Source organism: Camelus dromedarius, chromosome 2 (assembly GCF_036321535.1).
Source record: "Camelus dromedarius isolate mCamDro1 chromosome 2, mCamDro1.pat, whole genome shotgun sequence".
NCBI lineage: Eukaryota > Metazoa > Chordata > Mammalia > Artiodactyla > Camelidae > Camelus > Camelus dromedarius.
The window spans coordinates 58,301,547-58,324,536 of record NC_087437.1 but is presented as its reverse complement, the minus strand read 5'-3'; positions in this window follow the sequence as shown (position 1 = coordinate 58,324,536).

Here is a 22,990-nt window from a genome sequence, read left to right as displayed (position 1 = left end):
GAGATGATACAGGTTTTGGCTACAGTAGCATAATAAGTGAGAGTTGAGACAGTCAATCATGTAGTTGCAACCTTGCCCCCCAAAATCCATGCTGTAAAAATGAAAGCTTTTTTCTTGACTTGAATATTGACAAGCGATAGGTCTGTTCAGATTGGATTTTGGGACAAATTGCTCGAACCTCTCATTCAGTGTGCTTTGTACATTCTTGGTCAATGTGGTTGGAGCTAGAAATCTGTTCCTCTACAGAATCCTCACGGAGTGCACATCCAGGCTATGTCGTATCTCTGTGACTGCTGCTTCCCCCATAGTTATGTGCATTTGAAACTACCATGCTTGGTAAGTCAGCCTGAGCCAAGGGTCTAGGGCAGTTAAGGGGACTGCCTGGTGGAGAAAAGAATGATTTAATGGAGCTCAGGTCAGAGGCACAGAAACCTACCAGCATGTGGCAAGGAAGATAGGACATGGGTAGGACTTTTATAGAAGAAGTTATCTGCATTCTGCCCAGGAAAAAAGGGCAATGGAAAAGACTTGGGCAATGAATCAGGTATCTTGGGTTCTAATCCCAGTTCTGTCATTTGCCAGCTGTGTGACATGAGACATGTCCTTTAAGCCTGATCCTCAGTTATACACGTATGAAATGGGAAAAGTAATAACATAGCCTGCCATTTTTCACAAATTAGCAATAAGGTCTCTTGATTATATAAAGATTTGGATTATACAATTAACATTATACAAAAAAAATATACAAAAACATAAGGAAGAATACAGTCAAACTATGATTGGTCAATAGATGTAACACAAGGGTATCCTTGAAAATGACACATTTCACTATATTCAGGAAGAGAAATGGCTACATACATACATAATATTCCCATCCTTGCTCTTCCCTTTTGCCTCTTTCCTTTTAAGTTTAGAGCAAACTGTCTTATTTATTCATTGTAACATTTACATAGTATAAATATCTGTCACGTAAAAGTGATACTGACAATGTAGTTAAGCTTTTATTGTCTTTTATTAGTCTGCTAAATAAAAGTCCATCATTAAAAAGAGGCCACAAATATAAATGATTTTTAGGGACTTTGCCCTAAGGGGAAATCATACAATGCACTTGGGAGAAGGTAATTCTGACTTGGTCCTCCATAAAATGCTAAATTTCTGCACAAAATCTTAAAGCACAAGTGTTTACAGGACTCTTGGTGACAAGAAAAACGATAGTAATGTGCCTCAGCACTAAAATTCCCGTATCCATGGAAACCTGTGAAGTTCTGAAAGCACAGGCACGCAGCCTACGTATTTATGGAAGGTCTGAGGCAGTGATGGGTGGGTTACTATGCTGTGAAAAGCCGACAGATTCCTGGGAGCTGCTCACAGGCATGGATGATTCCCCCCTTGCTAAATGCAATCAGAGAGAAATTCAGAAATCTCAGACGTTACCAAAAAAAAAAAAAAAATCCCACATTTATATATTTACATTTACTTATATCTGTCATAATAGAGTAAGTTAAATCAGATTTTAATTCAGAAAAGGCTTGAGAAACCATCAGAGTTTCCCTCTCCCCACCACATTTGTAGCTATGTTAAAAAACTCTCCAGATTTTCCATGTGTGCAGATCGAGGTGTTTCTTGAATGTTGGAAAAGAATGTCACCGTTTTTAATCAAACTGATTATTCCTGAGAAATTTAAATGTGTTCCTGGTCAGTGTTTCCTAAGGTATAATGGCTTTGAAGCCAAAGAACATAATAATATTAGAGGAAAAGGATCATCTACAGATTTCTGAAGTGTTTATAGAACCAAGGAGCAATATGCCAATAAAATAAGGAAGTAATTCATAAGTAGTCATAAGGCATATTCATATAGTGCTCCATTTTTTTAAAACATATATATCATCTCATTTAGCACCTATATCACTTTTAATGGATATCATTATCCTCATTTTTCCTTGCATTGCCAAGTACTGGATTTTTTCTCAAATTTTGTTCTATTCTAATTTGAAAAGATATTGTTGTTCTAAGTAAAGTAAGCCAGAAAGAGAAAGAAAAATACCATATGATATCACTCATATGTGGAATCTAAAAAAAAAAAAAAAAAAAAGACACAAATGAACTTATTTACAAAATAGAAACAGACTCACATAGAAAAAAATTTATAACTACTGGGTAGAAGGTCTATGGGACAGGATAAATTGGGAGTTTGAGATCTGCAGATACTAACTACTATGTATAAAATGGATAAACAACAAATTTCTACTATATAGCACAGGGAACTATATTCACTATCTTGTAGTAATTTATAATGAAAAAGAATATGAAAATGATTATAAGTATATATATGTATGACTGAAACATTATGCTGTACACCAGAAATTGACACAACATTGTAAACTGTATTTCAATTTAAAAAAATATTGTTCTAGATATTAATGATTTATAAATGGTCTGTGTTTGGTTGGGATACATTAAAACAGATAAAATTATTAGTGAGTTTTTAAAAATACTTTGTATTTTATCCCTACAGAAGTTTTCTCTTTAAAAATGTTTTTGTGTGTTTGGTTCTCTAAAGTTGTGTTGTTCAATATGGTAGCCATTAGCCACATGTGACCACTGAGTGCTTGGAATGTGTTTTGTGTCACATGTTGAAATGATAATATTTAAGTGTATTTGGTTAAATAAAATATGACCTTAATTTCACTTGTTTCTTTTTATTTTTTTAATATGCTTATTAAATTTTTAAAAATTGTATAAGAGGGTAGCATTAAATTTCTATTGGACAGCACTGCTCTAATAAAACTGTCCAGAGCCTTCAAAAGGTGTCTCTTTTTTGATCATTTCCTGTACACCAGACTCTGTCTTGGAATTGACCTGCCATACTTTTCACCACAATACGATTAGCAGCACTGCTTTTGTGTAAAGTTCTTTTAACTATTCTTCTCTTTCTGAGCCAGGTTTCTTTCTTTTTCACCCATACAATGCTCTAAGGCAAAATCCCAGTAAGCAAATGGACCATCTTCTCCTTTGTCTTTGCTTCCAGAGAGGCAATTGGGCCCAGCACCTGCCCCCGTGAGACCCAGTAAGCCCAGCCAAGACCCATAGTTTGCCAGCATCTAGCACCCTGGATGCTAGACCATGCACCTGGGAAGAGAGTGCTGCCCTGTATCGAAACTGGCTCAGTCACTTCCAATTGTAAGAGCTAAAGCTATTTTGCATTATTATCTTGTATTGTTATTGTAATCTGAACTCAGGTTACAACCTGAGTTGTAATCCAATATTCATTAACTGACTGTGTGACTTTTGTCAAATCATTTAAGCTCCCTGGGCCCCAGTTTTCTTTTATTCTATTCTATTTTTTTAATGGAATTTAATAATTAGGTACATTTTATAGATAAACTCTTGTGATTTCAGATTCTAATGACTCAGTTTGAATTTGTAAAGCTGGGATGAAAAGAACATATGAAGAAATAATAGTTTTGCTTCCAGCTGTATCAGGAATGCTTTCAGCTGCAAGTAAGAGAACCTCACACTAACGGTGCCTTAAACAAGAGGAGTTTATTTTTCTCACATGTTCAGAAGTCAGAAGATAGACCCTGTTAGAATGATATCCTGCATCAGACCCGTCAGTAGATGCTGGTAGTTTGATCTTCATGATGTAACCAGAATCTAACCTTTCTCTCTGCCTCCACAACCTACACCTGTGGCCAGCCACCCACAGCTCTCGCAGTATTTTCCTGTCTCCCTGTTCCTTCCCTTGCCTTCTTACATTGTCTATATACAACAGCCAGCACATTTTTTTAACTACCAGAAAGGTAAAATTTAAGTCCTTTGTTGGTTTCCTGCTCAAAATCCTCCATGATTTCTTATACCCTTAAAAAATGAAATTTAGAATCCTTATGACAACTTTCAAGCCTCTAAACAACCTGGACACCTGCAATCTCTCTTATCTCATTCCCTTCATTCTCCCTGTTGCTCACTCAGTCTAGCCTCTCTGGTCTGCCTGCTGCTCCTTGAGTGGCTGAGCATGTTTTCCCTGAGGGCCTTTGCATATGCTGTTCCCTCATCCCAGAGCACTCCTTTCCACTCCCCAAATATCTGCATGACTTGCTCCTTCACTTCCTTTAGTTCTCTCAAATGTCACTTTATCAGATAGATCTCCCTTTATCCACTATGTAAAATATCACCCCATCAGTCTTCAAATCCCTTGTCCTTCTTAAGTTTTTACCATAGCTGTTAATTCTAGCTGACATATTATATATTTCTTATTGGCTGTTTGTTCTCCTACTAAAATGTAAGCTCCCTGTAAGCAGGCATTGCTTATTTTGTATATAGGAATGCCCACCACTAGTACCGTGCCTGGTGCATAATAAGCATTCAATGAATAGTTGTTGAGTGAATATTTTTGCAACTGAATGATATCAAGTCCCTCTGTCAGTGTCTCTTAGTCTTCTCCTTGCTGCAAGGGGGCTGCAGCAGCTCCCACCATCATGTCCTCACACAATCACCTTGAGAAATAGGAGACGGTGAAGAAAGAGCCTTTTCCTCCTGCACTGCTCTCTTAATAGGGAGAAAGACACCTCTCCTAGACTCTTCCAGCAGATTCCCCTTCATATTTTATTGACCAGAACTGGGCCAGGAGCTACCCTTATCTGCAACAGAGGCTGAGAAAGGAAGTTTTTGGCTTCTCTAGGCTTTAGAGAAGGAATTAGATAAGGGAAAATAGTATGATTAATCAAATCACCTTGCCGATAATAGGCTGTGCTGAGTACACCCCAGTTATGTCACATGGCTGATTAGCGATTTGGAAAACCATGAGACCCAGAAGCACTCAATAGAGTGCTTTCACCCTGTAATGCCCCTGTTTTTCCCCTCTTGAAAATGTAGCCATTTATATGACTTATCTTTCCAATTTAATTAGTTTCATTAAATGAAAACATTTTCAAATAATCACATGGGGAAAAAATTACATAGGTAATTTTATTAGAGAAGGTTGAAGGAAGGGTATCACGAGGGGAGAACTGGGTTGCCAGAGGAAGGAAGATGGCCAGAGGCACACAGACCTAGGATGGGACAAGAGGAGAGGAGGTGAGTGAAGTCTGCTGGAAGATGGATGTGGCCTTGTTGGTGAGAGGGTTGGGCAATAAGGACAGGAGCCAGAGGCCATACTTTCCTACTTGATTTCACAGCCTTACTCATGATCTGCAAAAGAACCAAGACCAGATTTTTATGTAACATTTGTAAATCAGGTACTTGGAATGTTGCATCAGAATTTATTTTTCCTTTTAAATAATTGACCAAAGCTTGGTTCTTGGCAGATTGATGCCGTAGCCCAGGGCAGTGTCCTCCAGGTTCTAAGGGAGTCGAGAAAAGGATTTGGGTGTCCAGGTAACTCCTCTCTTCACATCTTTCATGAGCGATCAATGGCTTAATATTTCCACAGAGTGAAGATATAGTTCAGGTCTGAAATGTGGGGCAGTAGATGAGAAAGCAAACCATACAGGACACCAAGTTGGGAGGGAAAGAGAAAGCAAGGGGAGCCTCCTCACCTTTTCACCCCAAGCACTGTGTTCCAGGCTTCCAGCTCTCTGGCACACGCACACACACACACACACACACACACACACACACACGACAATCACAGAGCCCGAGTGTCAGGTCTGAAAGTATGGATCTTCAGATCCAGCTGCCGGCACTCCCAGACTTTCAAGTAAGCCCTGTATGATGCGATTGTAAGACACTGTGACCACCCACCGTTATCTCCTGTAGCCATTTAAAGAGTAAGGTGGACTTTTCACGTTTTGTAATGACATTTAGGATGATGTGTGAGGCAGGCATTTGGAAATAAATGATATTCAAATGCTTAGCCACTCAGATCTCTTTTTCAACAAAGCATGAATGAGCAACAGGCCAAATAGAATTAATAAAAATCTCCACTGGCTGTGAAATCTTTTGTCAAATATGACCTCTGGGATAAGGACACAGGCCTGTTGCCCCCAGCTCATACATAGTACGTCTTATCAAATCGGCACATTTTCCTGACTATTAAAAAATGGCTTTCAAGTCTTCCTGTGGAATGACCAAGAAAGACAATAAGAAGAGATTAGACATTAGAGGTGAACACACTGCCCTTGAGATAATTTGATTCTGCACCAAATTCTAGTGCTTGCTGGGGATGAGCCCTTGGCCAGACTCTGCTCTAAGAGGTAAGGAGGATAGATTGCCTGGTGGCATGCTCCATCTCTGCCATGCATAGCAGTTTAATTGTGCAGATTATTTAATCTCTCTGTTCCCCCATTTTTCCTTCTTTTATGAAGACCCATCTTTTTAGGTTAATGTGAGAATTAAACAAATTAATAAATAATAAATACTTAGAATAATACCTGGCAAATGCTATGTAAATGTTAGCAATAATTGTCATTGTTGCTACCCAGAGTAGATATGTGCTCAGTAAGTGGACACTCGGAGCGATATGGTAAAAACGGATCTTTGACTAAGTGGATTTAAGGGTATAAAGAAAACATAAATATTTTATTTGTGAGTGAAAAAGAATTGCAAAAGAAATTGGAGCATAATATTTCTTTCCAAAGATACAAAAGGCATTGCCTTGTGTAAAATGGATCACAGATGCCCCTATCTCTCTGGCTGGGATTATACATAAAACTTGACTGCCTGGAAAATTAAGCATATACATATGTACATGTAAAATTAGACATAAAACAGTGACTTCTAGTCACTGAACTGACTGGAAAATTTAGCCAGAAATGAATCATTCAATCCAAGAAACTAAATCTTTGAAACCAAGTTTTTGGCTCAAGTGACCTTATTTTTCTCTCTGTCTGCACTGACTGATTCCATTAGGACCATAGAACAAGTTGAACAGGTATCTTCTTGGCTGCCTGGAAACGCCTCCCTGGCTTTTTCTTTTCTTTAGCAGAGAACTAATCTTCACTCTTCCCAAGGCTGCTGGATGCTGAGCTGCTTAATGTTAGACTTTGAATAGTGATTCTCTGTGGCTTATTGCTGGAAGGAATGTCAAGATTCCTTGGGCTCCTGATTCTCCGTACCTGTCTTCTCCAGCAAATGCTGTCATCCTAGAGGCCAGAGCCTGGGATTTTGCATATAAAGTACAGCAAGTTTATCTGCAGAAAATTGGCCCCCGATCCGCGGAGAAACACAGACGTACTTGAAAGTGCCAAGGTTCTGTGGCAGGGTTGCTGCCAAGTAGTGCCCCCAAATTTGCATGAAGGTCTCTGCAATGTGAGCCCCAGCACTCTTTAAACTCCTGTTTAATGACTCGTGTTTAATGGTATTATGGTGTGTCATGAATATCCAGGTTGATCATTGGAGGTAACTCTTGAGCTAGTTGGAAATAGCATTAATATCTCCAGAACTCCTGTCAACTACTGGGAAAAATACATACACAAAAGAGTAGAAGCAAATTTAAGGGAAAAACAATGCAAAAAGAGCTCTGCTACCGAAGAAGCATCCACCGGTTTGCTGAGTTACTTTTTCCTGCCCACCCCTTAATACTTATCCCAGTTTAACCACCACAGGGCCACCAGAATTGTTTCTAAGGCAGATCTGATCATGTCAGTCCCCTGATTAAACCCTTCTCTACCACCTGCAAGATGAAGTATAAATCCCTCAGCCCTTCACTTTGGCCTTAATATCAGATTCCATTATACCTCTGCCAACTGGAAAAACAAAACAAAACAAAACAAAAATACACACACAGCCTAAAAGTTGAGAGTTACATTTTATTCAGCAAACATTTCTGAGGACTTAAGCCCAGGAGGCTGCCTCTCAGATCGCTCTAAGAGACAGCTCCCAAGAGGCAGGGGAGGAGCCAGGATATATAGGAGTTTTGCAACCAAGACCAGATAGGTGGAACATCAAAAGATTACTATTTATTAAAGAAAACCAGATATCTCAAGTTAAGCCATTTAGTGCTGCTCTTTTTTTTAAATATATTTTTATTGAAGTATAGTCAGTTTACAGTATTGTGTCAATTTCTGGTGTACAGCACAATGCTTCCGTCATATAGGAACATACATATATTCGTTTTCTATGTATGAGAAAATACAGAAGTCTGGGCTCACTGAAATCATTCCTTTGATATGCGTCTAGCTATCCAGGGCCAGTATCCTGTTCTTCCCCATCCTGAGTTCCCTCAGGGGGCACCACTGGGGGTGGCTGCAGAGGCCGGGCTGCCTGCTCGTCTGTATCCTGATTTCCCTCCGGCTCACTGTTGGGGGCCGCATTAGTGGCTGATGACTTGATGGCAGCAGCATCCTTTGTTTACTGTTATGGCAGGCAGTAGTCTTCATTCCCACCTTTCAGACTTCATCTCCCACCTCTACCTCCCTCTCCCACCTTACCACCCCCCAGTCCCTACACCATATGTTCTAACTACTATGAACTACTTAAAATTCCTTGACCGTGACAGATGTCATCTTGTCTCTGTGTCCATTATGCCCTTATGCCTCCTGTTTCACTGGTAAAACTCCTTATGTTTCAAGGGCCAGTTCAGATGTTACTACTTCAAAAACAAAGCAACGTTTCCCTTTTCTTTCATTGTACTTACTCATAACTTTCTAAAACAGTGCTTGTTAGATGTGCTTTTCTCTCTTTCCCAGTAGACTGTGAGCTTCTTGGTATGGTTTTGTAGTCTTTTATTCACATTTGTGTCCCTAATACCTAACCCAGGACTGCAGGTGTACGATGGTTGATCTTAGAAGAATGAAAATACGAATGAGCTTCTCTTTGTTTTATTTTCTGTCTCCCTACTATCATCTGGCACTTCTCACCAGGGATTCATTTTGCTAATCACAAGTGCCAGTTCTCACTGCTCTGATACGCATCCCTGCAAGACCTCTGATACCAATGAAAGTAAGGTGGAATCTCACCAACTCCTCGAGGGTAAATGAAGGATGTTCTGTGGAAGCAGCTAACACAAAATTATAACCTGATAGAAACAGCTGCCGTGTCTCATCTGCTGTCATCACTAGTGTTCCAGAAACCGCCTGCAAATTCCACTTTCTGACAACTTAGAAGCTGTTCAGCCGCCTCCCCGCTGATTTGCTTTCTGGTGGAGCTCAAAAGGTACCAGCTTGTAGTTAGAGGGCCTGAATTCTGGTCTTGGCTTTGCAGCGTGAAATCCATCCGAATGACTTCATGTTAGAAACTTAGAGCTGAGTCTCCGTTCCTTCATGTGCAAAACAAGGAAGATGGTCCTTTCCCCAGCCCTACTGACCTTGCTGGGTTCCTCTGAAGTTCAGAGGATGTAAAGAATTAGAAATCACCTTACAAGTCAGAAAATTCATCAGGGGATGGAGGTCAGGAATACAGTATTAGTTATACTTTAGTCTTAGCAGTCTGAGGTTTTCCACCATGGTTGTCTTCAGAAAAATCAAATCAAATACAATGTCTAGAATTCAGGAATTTCTACAGGAAGATCAAACTAAATACAATAGCTAAGACATATTCTATCATCCAGGTAAAATTTCAACCTCTATCACTAGGAACCCAGGATCTTTGCTAGGTAGCCCCCATTCAAAGTTCATTAACCAGTTGTCACCATCGGTACCGTTTATATGTGAGACCACATGTCCAGACTCAGTTTAGCCACATGAGACCAGAAACCAAAGAAAAGCAATGTCCTAGAAGTATCTGTGCACCTCTCAGGGAGGTGACTAGCTAACCTGTATGGACATCTCTGATTATATCCCTTGAGCAATGTGGTTCTGTCATTAGACATAGAATAGGACGTAAAGTCTTATTCTGCTTAGAATAGGACTATAAATCTATTTTGATTGGAGTCATTAGAAGTTGTGAGGGATAAATGACAAGGAAAGCTACTGTAGAGAACAGTAATATCAGCTGACACTGATGGTCACTGTGCACCATATATTCTCCTAACCCACAATCTTTTGATGCAGATTCCCCCGATAGCCCCATTTCTAGAGTTGGGGAAAATTAAGTCATACACTTCCAGAGTGTAGAGCGAGGATTCAAAACCCTTCTTTCCCTGACTCTACAGCCCGGATGTTTAACACTCAGTCAGGTCCTGGCCCTCGTGAGGTCCACTAGCAGCTAGAATTTCCCTGAGGATTACTGAGAGTTATTTGGGTAAAATGTCAGGTGTACATTTACTCTGTATGGTTTCTTTGTACAGTCAACTTCAATAAATTGAGGTGAGAGGATGCACCTGGATGATTATTTATTCTTTAGATTGCTGTCCAGGAGCTAGTTGCTTATCCAAAAACCTTTCTCTGCCTTTTGCTCGATAAAGAACCCCACTTTGATTTCAACTGGCAATATGCCCATCTAAAACTTATAATTTCTAGGCTCCTGCGTGGTTATGTAACTATGTTCTAAGCAATGTGATCATAATGGAAGCAGTACTATGAAATCTTGTGGTGTTTCCAGAAAAGGGAGTTAACACAGCTGGGCGGTACATCGTTCTTTTATTCTGCTTCTTCTTTCTGTTACAGGAGCTCCAGAAGTTGTGCTGGTCCATGGATGACTTGAGGATGAAAGCCAGAGGCAGGGAGAGAGAAAGAGCCTGAACTTCCAGTTATTTTTGGAGCATTCATGTCAATAGTGGACAACCTATTCTACCTTCTTTCTATCAGAAGAATAAATCTTGAGAGTTTTAGTAGATGTTATTTTGGTTTTCCTTTCATATGCAACCAGACCTAACCCTAATTGATAAAAATTATCGGAAATTTTCCGGGTTTGTCTCTGTTTTATAGACATTGCACTCTAGATGATTACTCCAACTACAAAGAAATTGTATAATTTCCACTCACTTTGCCTGGTTTTTAATACAACTCAGACAAGGAAATTTTAGGTAGAAAAATAAGCTGAATTTATTGATTAAAATGAAATCTAGAGGTTCAATTCTTTTCCTAATTCTAATTAAAATAAACTAGCCAAAAGCTGTTGGATTTGAATCCAACAAAGAGGAAGGGAGACAACCATTTTTCTTCTTCAGTGCTCCCTAATTCAGGCACATGGTAGGAGCTTTGTTATCCCCTAGACTGCACAACAAATATATTTTCTATACTATTATGATAAATCTCCTGAATCTCCCACATTGAACCTAGTTGTGTAAATTGATTATTTCAGGCCAAAAAAATCCAACTGGAATTTGTTAGAGTCTGGGATAAATCATGAAATTTATAAAATTCAGTGCATTTCAGAACACTGTGAAATGTACCCATTGAAAGTGCTCTGAAGAGATTGACTTCCAGCATGGAAGACCCACTCCCCAGTGAAACTTGTGAAAAATACTTTTTAAAAAAATCAAAATTTCTAGAAATGGACCTAAGGGCAAACAGCAAATGAAGAAACATCTATTCAAGAATATCTATAAAAATTTGATAAGAGAAGTAAGAGTGTGTGGTATCAGCTAGGCAGAATGTTTCTTCCCACAAATTCCAATTCTGCTTTTAAATTCCTAAATTATATTCACCTTTGGCCTATTACATTTCCCGCCTTGACTCGGATGCAAGAATCTTAGAGCTTAACGAATGTTAACGTTCAAAAGTAGCAGGCCCCTCAACAAGTAAAATGCCCAGCATTGCGAGTAGCCGCAGTGGGTACCCAAAACCCAAGGGCTCCCAGCCTCACCAGGACCACCACCATTATCACCTCCGTCACCTCCTGGGGTGCTTGACTTCTCATTTGTGCCCCTCTTCTGCCTGGTTCCTTTTGTACTTTAATCTGAATTTATCTTTAGTTGTTCCATGGTGTGTGTGTGTGTGTGTGCACATTCATGTGCATGTATGCCTGCGTCTTTATCTAGGTGTTTGTGTGGGAATTAAAAACTTCCTAAATCTGTTAAAGAAGTAGCTATGTTATAATTAAATAAATAATCTCATTGAGGAATGCCAGAGAGGCCTGTGATTAACTATGATAACTTTGCTAAGAAACTCAAATGCATTCTCACCCCTTCTAGCTGTCAAGTGCAATAGCTGTGCACGTCCACTTTTCTGCTCCTTTTATTCCCAGATGATTGTGTCCAGTGTCTCTGTTAAGCCTTGGAGTGACTTTCAGCTTCCTGTTAGAAGGAGAAAGGTGGAGGTGGAGAATATGTTTTGTCTCCTTATTAGATATATGATATTTAAGTAAGTTATGATTGTCCATTTTGGAATATGGCACCAATGAGATTAGTCATGGACTATTAAAATATCAAATAGCATATATATATAAATATATATTTATATTTAAACCACTAGTTAAAGAAGGCCCAGAATTTCTTAGGACAAAGGATAAAGGTTAAAACTGTTTTATTCTGTCTCACCTGATAATATTCCCTCTTTCCCTCTTCTGATTCTCCAAAACAAACAAAATGAAACCTTAATTGAACGTTACCCTTAGATAAGTTGAAGCAGGATTGTGTTGTACTTGACTGTCATTGTACCCAAACTCTGGCATCTGAATAATTATTTTTTTATTTTTATAACTCAATTAAGTGTTGGCTAAGAAAGAGAAAAAAAAAACCACATGATATCACTTATATGTAGAAGTTTAAAAGTTAAAAAAAAAGATAAATGAACTTATTTACAAAACAGAAACGGATTCACAGATATAAAAAACAAACTTATGGTTACCAGGGGAGAAGGTGGTGGGAAGGGATAAACTGGGAGTCTGACATTTGCAGATAATAACTAACATATATATATAAAATAGATAACAAGTTCATACTGTATATAGCACAGGGAACCACATTCAATATCTTTTAGTAACCTATGGTGAAGAAGAATATGAGAACTAACGTATGTATGTTCCTATATGACTGAAATATTGTGCTGTACACCAGAAATTGACACAGCATTGTAAACTGACTGTACTTCAATAAAAATATATTTTTTAAAAAATGTTGGCTGACTTCGCATTGAATTAATCATTAAAACAAAGCTCATTAAAATGCAGATATAGACTATGTTTTATTTTGATTGCTTTGAACAGTAGGAAAAATCACATTTATTCATCTAACTATTCAAAAGACAAAGTAGTACGAAAATATGTAGGAAGAAAGTCAATCGACCTTAATGTGCCAAAATAAACACTTCTGTTTTATAAATATTGGCATCTTTTCCAGGAAGGTGAAAAGAAAGTATTCCATTGTTGAGAGGAGAGGTTGTTGAATTTTACTAATTCAGTGTTCCAGTGAGGAATAATTGAACACTATTATTCTGTTAGTTGTAACTGAAGACTAATAGTAAAGACATTTGTCATATTTAAGTAGTAATTTTTACTTCTTTAAAGCTTTTTCCTCCAAATATTACAAAGTTTACCCTCAATTATATTATTAGAAGAAGGGACAGAGAAGATACTACTCTATCTTGTTTGCATTTCTTATGAAAATATGAAACTGGAAGTTATATATCTTTATTAAACTGTAAAAGTTAAAGTGATAAATTGTAGATAATTCAGGTATTATTAACTATAGATTTACTGCTTTTTCTTGAACAAATCAGTTAAATGTTCTGTACTTCTGGATTTTTACCTGAAAGACTGAGACCAAACAGGTTGAATGATCTCTCCAGATTGTTTTAAAAATCAGTAGTGATTCTAAATAGCTTCTTTTGGCACTGGAAGGAAAAATAATGTAATTCTTAAAAACTTGAACTCAACCACTTCTACATCCTAGAGAAACTGAATATTTTATCTTAGGAACATTGCTCTTTCATTTATGAAAAACACATTAATGGAGCTTTAGTTATAAAAGAAGGCTGCAGGCTAAGCTTGGGACAAATGGGCAGTATGTTATTCTGCATAATAAATTAAAATACAGCAAGGTTTTCTCAGTCGTCGTTGTGGGATGAGGTGGGGCTGCTACTGAGCTAAAGTAATCCCCCACTGAAAGGCACAGCATGGGCTCTGAAGCCAGACTGCCTTGATTCTAATCTTGGCCCTGCTACTTCTTAGCCATATAACCTTGAGCAATTCATTTAAGCTCATTGGGCCTCAGTTTCCTCACCTGTAAAATGGAAGTAATAATTTTGACAGCAACTCACAGGTACAGCAAAGCAACTGAACTCATGTTACTACATCCCTATAGTTTATTTATTGCATTCTTTGTTATTGAAGTATAGTCAGTTTACAATGTTGTGTCTTGTGTCAGTTTCTGGTGTACAGCATAATGTTTCCTACAGTTTAAGGGGGAAAAATACGTATTTTCTGTGAGGACACCTTCCCTTTCTTTCTTTTTTTTTTTTTTTGCTTTGCAATTCACAACATATAAGCTTGTGTTACCAGGCTAAATGAGTTCATCCATTTAAAGCATTCTGAATACTACCTGACACATCATTCATTTTTGATGAATACCTGCTATCATTCTCCACCTCCTATTTCCCTTTTAAACTCTTCCTGGCTTCATGGCTACTTCTGTGTGCTACCTGAGTGTCTCAGGCTTCCAAAGCCAGTGAGCATAAATGTAGTCCCGTCTATTCAATGACACTGATCCGCTTCTTGACAGAAATACAACAGGAAATCAATTTCTTCTCAATTATCCTCAAGGCTGTTTTCATGTTTCCATAACCAAGTCCTCATTAGAAATCATCCTCTCAATCAGCCTGAGCCCAGTTCCTCAGAGGTAGCACTTGTATTTGAAACTCTGCGCCCACCAATACCACTGTCATCACGTGAGACCTGGGGGAGCTGGCGAGAAGTTGCACCCAAAGTTGGTGGACTAGGAAGTACTCAATCACAGAGATCCCTGCTGTCACCCTTATCAGGTGAAAAGGGCAACGCAACTTCTGTGTGATAACGTGGGTGGAGGAGAGCCCCTCAGCAAGGTGGCTTGCATGCTTCAAGTACTTCGGGCTGTGGGGATGTAACAACTCTCCCCACTCTGTGTACTCTGTGTATGCACAAGACCAGCAAGTTACAGCAAGATGAGCTCCGCTCTCACCACCACATGGTCCCTAGGACTGACAGTCTCCTCTGGCTCCATTCCTAAGTGGTCCCTGTGACACACTCTTTTTCCTTTATGATAATTTTTTTCCAGTGGTGTACTTTGTTTCTCTCTGCACATATGTCTGAACACAAATGGTAAATGGGCTTCAAGGGTTTTTTTCCAAAGAGGCTACCAGCCTTTCTGTCAATCAGTGAGTATAAATGGATATATAAGGATACTTTTGGAATGGCTGAAATTTAAAAGAATGACCATACCAAGTATTGGCAAGGATGTGGAGCAACTGGAACTCTCATTCATTGCTGATAAGAATGCAAAATGGTATAGCCATTCTTGAAAACAGTATGGCAGCTTCTTCAAAAGTTAAACATCCACCCACCATATGATCCAGCCATTCTACTCCCTTTTATCCACTCAAGATAAATGAAAGTGTATGTCTACATAAATAAAGACTTGCACATGAACTTCCTAGTTTTATTCATAACAGCCAGAAACTGGAAACCACCCAAATTTCCAACTACAGATGAATGGGCAAACTAATCGTGGTATACATACATATATATATGGTCAGCAAATAGAGTATATATATTTATTTATATATAATACTTATTTAAGATTATGTTCATCATCTTATACGTATAGATAATATTTTAATTATTTATAAATAAGTATTTATAAATTATATATAGGTAGTAAGTATTTGTAGTACATGTTTTTATATATTTATACATTTATTATTTTATATATTATCTATTTACATATAAATATATATATTCAATGCAATATTACTTTCTAATAAAAAGGAGTGAACTGTTGATACACACAACAATGTAGATGGATCTCAAGATAATTATGCAGAGTGAAAAAAGGAAAACAAAAAAGAGTTTGTTGATAACATTTATATAAATCATAGGGAGTGCACCTTATCTTTCATGGCAGAGAGCAGTCCTCATTTTCCTGGGGGCTGGGGAGTGGAGGCACGGAGGAGTGGGAGGAGGGGATTACTAAGGGCACTAGTAAATCTTGCTGAGTTGTGGATATGTTCATCATCTTGACTTGACTGTGGTGGTGTTTCCATGGATGTCTATCTATGTCAAAATGTATCAAATTATTCCCTTTAAATGTATGAGTTTTACTGTATGTCAATCACACCTCAATAAAGGCTATTTTTAAAAATGGATATATAGGAAAAATGTGACAGCTAACATATTCCTCCAGAAACATCTGAGTGTTCTCCACTCCTACAGAATCAAAATACCTTGTTGGATAGCCATTACTTAATGCTCCTTAAGTGACCAGAAGCCAGCTCATTCACGGTAGACATGGACTTACTTACCTTTGTGTCTCCATGAACCTTAGCACACAGTATTTTACAAACATCACAGCATTAATATACACATATGAAATGAATGAAGAATGAATTAATTAACCAATTGAATAATTAATTATCAATCTTAATCGTTTTCATACAACCATCACTTCTGTGTAGCTCTACAATTGCTAACTCCCATCTCTCCAGGATAAATTCCTTCTTTGGACAAACCAATACTTCTCACTCCAGATTATGAGGCAGCAAATCTCTGTTTGAGGAAGGTCTATGAGTGTAAAGGATGCAATTCATAAATGAACTCAAGAAGCACTATCTGTTTCTCCTCAAATACAGCACTGAGGTTGCCTCTGTGGTGTCTTTTCAGCAGCATTAAAATTTAGAATTGTAGTTGACTACCTACTGGATTCAGCTGATAAAGTGTCTATCAACATTTAGGAATCTCAATGCAAATGGAAAAACTTTTATAAATATGAGGAATGCTCTCAACCAGGAGACAAGAGCCTGGGGTTCTAATCCTGAGTCTGATTTTTACCAGCTGTTTGTGCCTAGATAAATCTCTTTGCCATTCCTGGGCTTAGTTTTCCTCTACTTAAAACAAGGCTATGAAACAAAATCACTCAAGGAATTTTCCTATCCCAGAATTCTGTGATTTTGTGATTTCCAGGAATGATATATTTCAGTCTGACCAGGGCTTAAATGAACTCTTTTCGGGAGGGAACAAAATGAGGTAGGCAGTTGAAGAGTTAAGTGGAGGAGAGGGTTAAATTCATGGAGAATATTTACAAAATTCTCACCCATGGGTGGAAACATTAAGGGCCAACAATTCTTTGTCACTGAACTTTCCACTTGGAGTACACCTCTCACATCATATTATAGCTCCTCCGGGAAACATAGAGCTGTGGTTTTGTGTCCCACATACTCGCTGAGGATAAATTGTATAATGAAAAAAACATGGAGGTTTTGTTCTGAAGGATGCCAGAGCCTCATTCTGCAGCTTTTCTATGAGTGTTTCATACCCAGGGACAACGGGCAAAGATTTGGCATAATCTATGTTCAAGCACTGTCAGAGACTGCAATTGCATTTTCTGCCCCTGTGTCTGCTTGGCCAGAGTCCTTTTTGTGCTGATGCTTAATGGGATGCAGTCTCCAGAAGACTGATTGATTGCCAGGTGCAGGCATGATTAAGCCAGTGCAACTGTGGGTCACCCCATCCCCACAGTGGAGGAAGAAAAGCACGCATTTTCTGTGAGAACACTGTGGCTTTCTTTGGCTTTGCAGCTCATGACATAAATACCCTGGAGTTAAAAATAAATAGTAATAACCTATGTATATGCTGACCAAACTGGACTCCTTCATGGAAACAGAAAATGGGAAAATCAGCTACTATCAGGACTCAGGGTCAAGGTTTCATTGTAAATGATTAAAGCATGACACTCTTTTTAAAAGGTTGATTAACTATTGGCATCTTTCCTATGTTGTGCTTATTTAGCCAAAGGAATGTGTTGCGTGTGCAACCCAGTTATATCTCAACCACCTGTTCTGCCCTAAAACCTATCTCTGTCTGAAGGAAAAAGAAAAATAAAAAACAAATCTGTCTCTGAAAGTTTTGAAAAATATCCAAATGTTTGCTGAAGACTTGAAGAAGAGACAAAGGAGATTTGAATGAATCAGTATAGAGCAAAACTTCCTAAATCTTCTCTACCCATCTGTTTCCCAAAGTTCCACTTGCCTTCCTCCCAAAGCAAGACAGTCCAAAGTTCCATCTTACCATCTAACTCTAAGGCCAGGATCTCTTGGAGATATGTGGTCCTTTCCATCCATTCTGGACATGGTACCTTGTGGTTGGGATTATAGACAAAACAATTTCATGCCACTCTAACCCCTAGCCCACCATACAGGGACAGGCCTGGATGCAGGGCTTCTAAATGAAAGCTCCCCTTCAGGATAAGGAAGTATGGCCAACTCAGGAGGCAGTGGTTCATGGCAAGGATGGGATACTAAGGAATGGGTCTTGTGAAGAACTCTTATTCTACAGTGGAAAAAATTCTTAATAAACCTTGAACTGGGAGAAACTCCCTAGTCTGCTGTTCTGTTTTTGTTTTTTTTTTGTTGTTGTTTGGTTTTTTTTGTTTTTTTTGTTTTTGTTTTTTTGGCCCCTAGCTCTACCTTCTGGGAAGTTGGAGGCACAAAGATTCTTACAGTCAAGAGTTTTTAAGGCCAGGATTATAGTTTTTTAGCAATGTGTTTCTAAAACACTAGGCTTCTGATCTGCGTGTTGCCTGTCAATTCCATGTGCTGATGACCATGCCCAGAGTCCTTTCCTGGACTTAGTGCTCCAGTAGGCTGTATTTCTTTGTTTCCTCAAACCTATGCTGAATTCTCTCAACTTAACAGCATCCTTAAGTAGATCTAAAAGATCACGAGTGACTCCCTCAGCACCAAGTTCATCCAGACTGAGACCAACTTCTTCTCAACGAGCAAGAGGAACTCAGCACAGAGAGGACAGTGGCAGTAGTGCCACCCGTGGTGTCGTCAGGTTGTAACCTGAGCAGGAGTGAACCAGGTGGGCGGGGAGGCTCTACCAGCAATGAGAAAAGGGAACACCTTTAAAAGGCACTGCCTTTTATCTAATTTATCTACAGGTCCTATAATTTGACTTTTATACTGCTTGGTCTAATCTCTCGGACCAGAGGTGGCTAGTTGTTTACCAGATTAATTTCCTCTGGCACCCTTATTATGGAGGGCAGTCTGCTTTACTCAAAGCCCGCTGATGTAAATATTCATCTCATCCAAAAAACACTGCCACAGAAACATCAGAACAATGTTAGACTGAATATCTGGGCCCCATAGCTCAGCCAAATAGGTACAGAAAACTATCACAGCCAGGAACCAGACAACTGGTGACCCTGGAGCTTGCTGAAGTTATTCAAACTAGCCCACTCTAAGCCTTACTACCCTGATGGACCTATTCCATCCCACAAAAACCACAATGAAGAGTCTTACTCGCATTTTCTCTCTCTCTCTCCCTGCCTCCTGATCGACCCTGGTGCTTCTCCACGTGGTCCCCCCTTAGTGTCATGCTGTTCCTCCTGTTTCTAGGGATCTGTGACTATAACAAACTTCCTCTTTCATGACAATCACTTCCACGTCTATGTGTCTCAGCATATATGATCAAAACAAATCCTATCTACCCTAAACATCACTAAATAAGATACTGGTATTTTTCCTACAGTAGAAGTTTTATTCTCAGAAAGCCATCTCTGATTCTGAAATTTAAAACCCTCAGCATTCCTATCATAGGCTGAATGGCTTTCTCCCTCTTAGCTTAATGTGTTAACTCCTGCCCCTGAGCTTCATATATTCAGGCTGGCTACACAGTGGTGTCTGGTACCCCAAGTATGAGGGCAAAACCAACCACTGTGTGTTTCCCCTTCTCCAAAAAGAGATACACTCCAAGGCCTCACCATACTCCTATTGAACCCTGAAGCCACGAGGAAGTCTCTATCCCTTGCACCTTCCAAATACAGTCAACTCATGTTCCCAGTGGCCTACCTTTTGTAGGAAAGAGCTCTGTGGAGGCAGTATTCAGACTTCATCCTCACCCCTCTTCAAATACAAAGCTTATGTTTTTAATTGCCAACCGGTTGGCAGGGTAATTGGCTGCTACACTTGAACTGGCCAGTCCTCTCGTAAGCCCTCCTAATAAAGACATATCAAATCTAACTAGATGGCAATATCTATTTTCAGTAGGTACCCTGAACTGTTGTCCACTTTTTTCCAAGCTTCTGCTTCCAGTTCCAAATCTAGATGTTGATTCTGGTTCCCAAGTACTGATACCTTTGGACTTTTCTCTATCACCCTGAACCCAGCCTTCTGACTGAAAATTACGCCTCCCTCCATCCTCTCCTTCTTAGGGGAGAGGCTCCCTCAGTTCGAACCCAAGGAAACTCTGCTCCTGGGGTCCACCTTGGGAACTGCTATGGGCACTAGATGCTTGGACAGCTCCTATTAAAAACCTCCCACTTTTCTCCCTTCTCTCTTGCATTCTGGTCATCCATCCATCCTTTCATCCACTAAGCCAATCACCCATTCAAAATTTTTAAGAATTATTATATGCCAGAGTCTCTATCAGACTTTTGGAATAAGACAGTGTCTATATCATCAAGTCTACAATACAGTGGTAGGGAACAACTTTCAGAAGAAGAAAAATAGCGTAAAATGTGGTGCATCCTGTAATAAGCATGAACACGAAGCTGTGGGGGCCTGCTGGTGACAGGCTGCCTTCCCACCCACCTCCTTCATTTGTCTGAGTCCTCTCTGATCCTCTGTGTCATCCTCCCCCAGCACAGTCATCAACTCCCAAGCCTGCTGCTTGTACCACCACTGACATGCCTTCTTCTATTCATCCATCTTTTCCCTGTTTTCCCTGCATGTGAAGTGAGATCCCACCAGAGATATGCTAAAATGTGTTAGTCATTCCATGGGCAGGGCTTGAAAGCAGATTTTGAGTGGCTGAGTCTCAGCGTGGAAAGTGTGTGTCAGAATAATGAGTTGTCTGTGTATACATACTCTCCATTGTAGATGAGCAGATGAAGTGAAGTGCCTCGTGTAATTGCTCCCTTCGGGGAATTCTGTGGGAGAGAGGACAAAAAGTGATATTACTTCTCTGTTGGCCCAGTACCAATGAATTTAAAAATGCTAATGTGAAAATACCAAAGAGGGATTCATGTTACACTCCCACACACATTAAAAAAAAAAAAAAAAAAAAAAAAAAAAAAGACTTGGACCAAAATGCTGGAAACTGCAATAAAAAAGCAAATACCTTTGCCTACAGAATCAGAGTCATATGATATGAATGATCAGGCTTGTGTCAGAGTCCCTGGCCAAACCACGCAGGTCAGAGCCCTTCACCTTGGGATGCCCTAGTGTTTGGCAGTTGCATGACCTTCTCTCAAAGAGATCGAGGCAGGCTGTCCAGAAGCACTGATCAGAAATTCTTTCATTTGTTTATTCACTTATTTATTTAGCAATTATTCATGAAGTGCCTACCATGTGTCAGGTACTCTGCTAGGCTGAACATACAACCATGAACCTGAAGGATGTGATGGGTGCCCTCTTGGAGCTTATAATCCAGTAGCTACCAAGGATGGCTGGGAGCAGACAAAGCTGGAGGGCAGTAGGATGCAACTGCAGTAGTTCTGACGTTTCACTTTGACAGATCAGGTGGGAAGAGCTTTATTTGCATTCATTCATTTAATACTCATCATCACCCTAAAGTTAAGATTATTATCCTCGCCTTTTTGTTTTTATTAAGCTTATTATCCTCATCTTACAGAGGCAGGAACTGAAGTTCAGAGGAATTAAGCAACTTGTCCCAGTTCAAATAGTGGGTGGCTGTCTTTGCCACAGTCAGCGCTCAGTCGCTCTGCTCTATGAAATTCCAAAATGGGAAAGCTGAACCCGATGACCCAGCGAGGGGAAAGCAGTCCGTTGCTCATCTTCGTTGTATTAGACTTCTAGTCTCTCTTTCCGTTTTATGGACTCACCTTGCCCTTCAGGCCTAACCCTCCTACTGCCTCTCCACCTGTGAGCCTGTCTCCTGGTCTGCACCACCCTCAGGTAAGACTCTCCGCAGCTCTGGGCAAATGCACTGCTTCAGGGGGTGCAGCCCAGGAACTGTGCCCTGCAGCTCTACAGGTTCACCTGGCCCTCGGGCAGGACGAGAACACAGAGCATCCCACGGTGTCCGTATATAACACTCCTACAGATACACTATCAGATGCACTTGAGGCTCCAGGGAAGACAAAGGCTTTGATTTTTTATTCTTCTCTTCTGCTCTAATCTAAATCAATAATGCAATTGAAGATAATATAGAACAGCATTAGGAAATTCTTTTTCACTTTGTGCTGAACTTCATTAATGGAGAAGTAACATAGCAACTGATTTCTTCTTTCTCTGCCTTTGTTAGCAACTAAAACCAGAATGACTTTTTTTTTTTTTCCCTCCTGGCTTCATTGAAGGATTTAAAAACCTTTTGTTCTGGTTTTCTGCAAAATTCCATTGTATCTTTGGGGAGAAAGTCTCTCTCCTGCTTGATAATCTCCTGCTATCGGTAGGAAGCTACCACAGAATAAAGTTTCAGGAGAAAAGCCATCACCTTTGTCACTTGACAAGAACTAAAGTGTGAGCTTTTGACAGATGACAAATTGACTATGATTAGGGGAATTCTTTAAGTTAGGAAGGCCAAAATGAGGGGTCAGAATTTTTCTGTTTGTGGACAAAAAGCTAAAATGAACCTACAAATTGCTTGAAAGCCATATTTTCCCGTGTTTTTCAGAACACATCTCTCCTACTCCTGGGCACAGAGGGACTGCTTTCTAGAAGTGATATCCTTTTTTGTCAATGGAGTGTCATTCAACAAGATCCGAGGAATACAAGAGCTAGAAGGAAACTGTGAAATCCTCTAGTCCACGGAACTCATTGTCCTGTTGGGGAAACCAAGGTTCCAGAAAGGGGAACTGCTTGGCAGATGTTAATGGAAGAGTCAGATTGCACCCTGGACCTTGAGCCTCCCTCAGTCAATAGTCCTCGTGTCTGTTACCTCTGCTGTTTCCATGCAGCTCTGAGACATGCAGCAGCTAGGAGTTGCCCCCGACCAGAGCAGCTGCACCCAGATCTTCGTGTGGGTGTTTTGGAGGAGAGGGGTCACGCTATAGGAAACACTCCAAGTCATTTAATTATTAATG